Source organism: Carlito syrichta, unplaced genomic scaffold (assembly GCF_000164805.1).
Source record: "Carlito syrichta isolate Samal-C Ts95f unplaced genomic scaffold, Tarsius_syrichta-2.0.1 Scaffold288752, whole genome shotgun sequence".
NCBI classification, from domain to species: Eukaryota; Metazoa; Chordata; class Mammalia; order Primates; family Tarsiidae; genus Carlito; species Carlito syrichta.
Window position 1 is genome coordinate 68515 of NW_007232848.1, and position 7125 is coordinate 75639.

Genomic DNA, 7125 nt, shown 5'->3' on the forward strand with positions numbered 1-7125 from the left:
TAAAAATATAAAATATCCACAAACTCAAAAGTTGATCTTTTCAAAATGTTAATAAAATTAATTAAATCCCAGTAAGATTAGTTAAGAAAAAAGAGAACAATAGGCTGGACTTGGTGGCTCAGCCTGTAATCCCAGCACTTTGGGGGGCTGAGGCGAGTAGATTGCATGAGCGCGCGAATTTAAGATCAGCTTGGGCAACTTGGCAAGATCTCATCCCTGCAATAGAAAATAAATTAGCCGGGTGCAGTAGCATGTGCTTGTAGTTCCAGCTACTTGGAAGGCTGAGGCAGAAGGATTTCCAGAGCTCAGCAGGTTGATGCTGGGGTGGTCGTGAGTGTGCCACTGCTCTTCAGCCTGGGCGACAGAGTGAGACTCCAACTCAAAAAAAAAAAAAAAAAAAAAAAAAAAAGAGAAAAATAGTGAATTATCAATATCAGGAATAAGAGAGAGATATTGCTGTAGATTTTACAAGTGCTTAATATGGAAGCTTTACTGTTTTATTCCAATACATGTCAATGGAGAGGAAATTAACAAATTCAAAAAACATTGTTTGCCAGAACTGATGCAATCACAAATAGATCATTTGAATTTCCCTGTATTTATTAAATACATTAAATGTATAAAGAAAAATGTTTTTACAAAGAAAAATCCAGACTCAAATGACTTCACTGGTGAATTCAGCCAAAGATTTAAGAAAAAATAATGCCGATCACACATAAATTGGAGAGGAAAAATAAAGGAGAAAGAAATACATTCTAAAGTTTTAAATGTGGCCGACATAACCCTGATATCAAAATATGACAAGAAAATAAAATTACAGAAGAAAATCCCTAACAAAATATTAGCAATTAGAATTTAACAACCTATAACAGGAATAATATATTACAACCAGATGTGATTTATTCTAGGGATGAAAGTTTAGTCGAACGCTTAAAAATCATCAAAGTAATTCACCATATTAACAGAGTAAAGACCAAACATTACAGGGTTATCACAATATATGCAGGAAATCCACTTGACAAAATTCATTACTTATGCTGATTCCAAAATTTGTACAGATGTGCAAAGGACCCAGAATGACCACAAAATAATCTTGAAAAGGAAAAAGAAGTCAAGACTGAGAATATTTAATTTTGATATTTGTTATAAAGTCACACTTTGATAATGTGATGTTGGCATAAAAATGGACAAGCTCAGGAAAGGAGCAAGTGCAGATCTGTGAACAGGTCCAGACGTCACACTCAACAGGTTTTAGAATTCAAAGGCATTCTAATAGGGGAAAGGAAAGACTTCAACAAACTGTGTTAGATATCCACTCAGGACAAGCAAAAACACTGATATCTACCTTACACCACACACAAATGAATTTGAGATGGATCCTAGACCTACGTGGAAAGGCTGAAACTACCAAGTGTCTGGCAGACCTCTTTACAATCTTGGGAAGGCAACGTTTTCTCAAAGAGAAAACAATCCATTAATTGTATACTTACTGTGTACTGAGTTTAAAATGAATTATAGCTCAATCTAAAAGCCCTTCTTATTTCTATATCTCCAAGTACATGGGAATTGTCTTGTTATCTTTTTGTTACTGATTTCTTGCTTAATTGCATTGTAGCTGTAGGCTATATTCTGTGCCGAATACAGGTTTCAATGCCTGAAAACTAGTTGGCGACATTAGCCTGATGAAACTTTGTTATGACGTTGAGTAACACCTGCATAATTTTGAAATGAATGGGTATCTGCAGTTGTTGTACGAAATATCTATAAATGTCTTGTTGTTCAAGTTTGTTAGTCATGTTGTTCAATTTTTTTAATATCTTTGCTAATTATTTCTCTATGCTTGCTGCATAACTTGCTGGTAGATGTGTTAAAACCTCCCACAATGACTGCCTCTTTGTGTCTCTGTCAGTTTCTTTTTCTTTTTGTTTTTTTGAGCTGGGGTCTCACTCTGTCGCCCAGGCTGGAGGAGAGTGGCACACTCTTGGCCACCCCAACCTGAACCTGCTTGGTTTAGGAGATCCTTCCGTTTCAGCCTTCCAAGTAGCTGGAACTGCAGGCGTGTGCCACCATGACTGGCTAATTTTTAAATTTATCATAGAGAAAAGATCTTGCCATGTTGCCCAGACTGGTCTCAGGCAATCCTCTCCTCTCGCCTCTGCCTCCCAAAGTGCTGGGATTACAGGTTGAGCCACCGAGCCCGGCCCATATACACATTTTTAGGTCATCTTCTTTTCTTTTCTTTCTTTCTTTCTTTTTTTTTTTTGAATCGGAGCCTCACTCTGTTGCCCAGGCTGGAGGGCAGTGGCACGCTCATGGCCACCACAGCCTCAACCTGCTGGGCTGAGGCAATCCTTCCACCTCAGCCTTCCAAGTAGCTAGAACTACAGAAATGTGCCACCATGCCTGGCTAATTTTTTAAGAAAATTTATTGTAGACACAAGGTCTCACCAAGTTGCCCAGGCTAGTCTCGAAATTCCTGGGCTCAGGCAATCCTCTTGCCTCGGCCTCCCAAAGTGCTGGGATTATAGGCTTGAGCCACTGTGCCTGGCAGGTCATTTTCCTACGTGCTTGTAAAACGAACATTTTTTTTTTCTAGAAAGCAGGACTTATCGAGAGGACAGAAAAACTCCCACAGTGGGAGGGAACCTGAAGGGGTTGCCCAAAACTAACATTCTTACCATTTTCTTGGCGAATGGAAATTTTTTATGATGATATAATAATTCTTTTTATCTCTAGTGATGCTTTTTAATTATTTTGCTTGATATTAATATCCTTACAAGTTGAAAGCTATGCAAGTCATGCAGTTAGTTTGTCTAGCTCGTTAAATTTTATTGAAATTGCTGGTGTGTTGGTGGAAACTTCCTGTCTTATTTGCCTTCTCTTTGTTTCACCTGCTCTGCTTCCTCTTTGCTTTCCTGGGACATGTTTAATCCATGACTCCACTCCTGATTTATAGTCAACTGTCATCATGGTTTTTAAAATTTAAATTTATTATTTTTGTTGATAATCATAGTTGTATATATTTGGGGCGCGTGTGATGTTTTAATACATGAATACAACGTGTAATGATCGAATCAGGGTAACTGGGATATCCGTCACATCAAACATTTATTTTTTCTTTCTGTTGGGAACATCACAGTCCTTCTTTTCCAACCATTTTGAATTATTACTTTTTTTTTTGAGGCAAGATCTGACTCTGTCACGTAAGCAGGAGTGCAGCGGCGTGATCATAGTTCACTGAATCCTTGATCTTGATTGCTTGGACTCAAGAGATCCTTCTGTCTTAGCCGCCTGAGTAGCTAGAACTGCTACCATGTGCCACCATGCCTGGCTAATTTTTTAAATTAAATTTTCTGTGGAGACAGAAAAGTCTCATTATGTTGCCTAGGCTATTCTCAAACTCCTGGATTCAAGTGATCCTTCCACCTCAAACTTTCCAAGATGCTGAGATTACAGGCCTGTAATACACCTGGCCTATATTTTTGAATCATGAATTTTAATCCAGGCGCTTAAAAACATTAAGTATTATTATTTTACACGGTTATTGTTCCCTTTGGCTTCCTTACATACTACCGAAAAAGGGAGCACTGTATACAAGGTGCAACAATCCCACACAGGTAAAACCTGAGCACCAAGAGACACTTGAGGCATTTTATAGCAACTAATGCAGGAAGTCTTGCCTCCTGGCCAGGCCCCAGAGGGTCTGGTGCTTCCTGTCAGATACCCCATAGGCTGCTGGGGGTAGGGGTCTGTTTCCATTTTCACAGATGAGGAGTGGCCTCAGAGGGAGATTGAGTGACCAGCGCAGGCCTCACAACTGCCCAGAAGTGGCTGTCCCTCTGAAACCTCCTGAGGCCGGCTCTTCCCTGAGCAGGACCGTGGGTCACTGCTTGGCCTCGCAGTGAGAAGATTCCTAAATATCTTGTGGGATTTAGACCAGCGTCCTCTCTGGGAACCATGCAGGGGAGCCCTTACCCTCCTCGCACTTCCTGGGTGGGTGGGGTTGGGGGGCTGCAGCCACCTATCCAGGGCTTGCCTGACTCTGAGGGACCTGCCCTCTGCCTGCCGGGCTTGCAGCTGGGGGCCACCCAGAAGACACGGAGGCTGTTTCTGGACACTCTGGGTTTATTCCAGTCCTACCTAGACCCTGCAGGTTGACAGCTGCATGTTTAGAGTGTGTGGAAATGGCCAGCAGGCATGTTCATGGCAGTCCTGAGCTGGGAGGACTCACGGGGCCTGTCTGACTTGGCTCTGACAAAAGTGTCCAGAGGCCCAGGCACTGGTGTCCTTTATGTTTGGAACCGCTAGCCTCACTGGGAGTTGGAGACTGGATGGACAGGCGCCCTTCCTGTGTCCTCAGCTCCACAGAAGAGAGGGCCGAGGGGCTCACACACAGCTGAGAAGCCATCAAGTGCGGTACACATGGGAGGAGGATGTTGGGTGACGCTCGGCCACCTGCCCCCCGTCATCTTCACTCTCCTCATAGAAGGAAACCTCACCTTTGCAGAGGTGTGGGAGCCGATGCTCACTTTAAACATTCTTGATCCTGAGAGAACCATTAGTCTGTGCAGGACGTGAAAGCGAGGGCCTTGCAGAGTTAGGACTGTCAATGACAGAGGTGACCTGACGCCCACCTGCAGGTGTGGGTGTCGGGGAGCAGGCACTCAAAGGCTCAGCACTCTCGCACGGTCCCTAGAGCCCCTGGAGGCTGACGTGGGCAGTACTTGGGATCTGGAGTTTGTCGGGCACCTGCCTGCACCACCTCTCGCAACACAAGACTCCAAACCACTGGGGCCAGCGTGGGGTCTCTTTCTGCAGCTCCACAGGGCTCCAGGGGAAGTGGGGGTTGGGGTCAGCCCAGTGAATGGTGATTGACCCAGTGATACAGACCTCAGTGACGGAAACACTATGTTCGGAAGGGAACTGGGAGGCTCTGGTCTCAACGGCTCAAGGGGAACCATGCCTCTGGGCCTGAGACATGTATACTGGGGTGTGTATGTGTGTGTGAGAGTGTGAATGTGTGTGGTGTGAGTGTGTGTGAGAGTGTGAGTGTGTGTGTGTGTGTGTGAGAGAGAGAGAGAGAGAGTGAGAGTGAGTGTGAATGTGTGGTGTGAGAGACTGTATGTGAGAGTGTATGTGTGTGTGGTATGTGTGAGAAAGGGTGAATGTGTGAGTGTGTGTGTGTGCGTGTGTGTGTGTGTGTGTGTGTGCAAGACACTGGTCCAGAACTTGAGGGATCCAGAATCGGCAAAGGACAATTTTCCTGCGCAAATGCAGTTATTCACCATTCATTTTGGCATTCAATGCCAGGGCTGCTGTTGCCACGCTGGACCAAGTGAATGATTTGGGTGTTTCTTGGGGGCCTGCTCTGTGTGCCTCGCCCAGTACTTGCCCTGGCTGCATGGATCAAAGGCTTAGGGTGAAGGTTTGCTTAGCCCTATCTCCCTGGGCCCCAGGAATTCTGGGAAGAACCTCTAAGCTTTGGACTCAACACAACGCGGCCCCTTGATTTAGCATCAAGATCAACTTGTCTCTGGGTTATTGGTCAGAGGCAAAGAATGCGAGTCAGTGGAATTGAGCACAGAAGCCAGAAATGTGCCATCTACTCGCAATTATTTCAGCCATTATATGTGGGTCCCAAGACGAAGAGGCACAGGAGTGAGCTGATAAATGCAACCATGTCAGTGGGTTTCCATTTGGAAAAATGAACTCTGACTTAACACCTGACTGCAAAAAAGTGCCCAGCGAGTCAAGTGTCTAGATACAATAGGAAAATATTTGAAAAGTTAGCGGAAAATATAAACTTTATGCAGAGAAGTGATACTTTTCTTAATTTCAAAATAATGAAAACCACAAAAATGTCAATACGTCTGACTAGAGAAAAACTTTAAAAATGTTCAGTGATAAAAAGAATTCACAACTAAAGCCAAAATTAAAAGAGGAAGCTGGCAAAGTTTGGCCTGGGTGGCACAGACACCAGAGGCAGGGAGATGGTGCCCAAGGCATCCGAGCAGAAGGACGAAAGGGCCAGACAGCTGACGCCAGCGAAAACATCTGTCCACAGCCAGAAAGGAGAAGCTTAGAGAACAGAGTGGTGTCACTCATTCTAGAGTGAAGACAGAAACCAATGTTGGCAAAGTTATGTTGAGAACTTTTTTGGGTGTTTTTAAAAAACATTTTTAAAATTTAGAGTCAGCAAAATTCGCCATTTGGTGTCCGGTTCCAGGATCGTGGACAAGTACGGCACGTGGCCACTGCCACAATGCAACGTCACCCTGCTCCTTCACACCCCTTCCGGAGCCAGCCCTCCCCGACCCCACCCTGCAGCCACTGTTCTGCTCTCCGTCACTGTGGTTTTGCCTTTTCCAGAAAGCAGTTTAAATGGGATCATACCACATGTAGCCTTTTGAGACTGGCCTCTTTCCCTTAGAATATTGTGTCTGAGATTCATCATTGTATGAGTGTTCCACAGTTTTGTTTATTCTTTCACCAGTTGAGGGACACTGGGAGTGTTTCCAGGTCTTGGCATTTATGAATAAGCTTGTTATAAACACTTGCATACAAGTTTCTGTGTGAACATAAATTTTTATTTCTCTTGAGGTATGGAATTGTTGAGTCATGTGGTGACTGTACTTTTGACTTTATAAGGCACTGTCAAACTGCTTCCCGCAGCGACATTTCCATCATTAACATGTAAGAGTTCTAGTTGCAACCAACACATATTTAACTAGCAGTACAAACCTTCAATGAAAAACATATTGAATAGAAATTAAGCATCCATTCAGTTTAACACATGTAATTTTGGTAAATCATAATAAAACTGATTGGCAGTAATAAAAAAAAAGAGTTCTAGTTGCTCTGTATGTTTGTTCCTACTTGGAATTGTCCGGTTGTAGATTCTGCATTTGAGTAGATGTATAGTTGTTTTAATTTGCATTTCTCAGATAGCGAATGATGTCGAACATCTTTTCATGTGTTCATTTACTGTCTACATCTTCTTTAGTGAATTGTCTGTTTAAATTTTTAGCCCATGTTTCTTTGGGGGTTTATTGCCTTATTAAGTTGTGAGGATTTTTTTTTTTTTTTGAGTTGGAGTCTCACTCTGTCGCCCAGACTGGAGTGCAG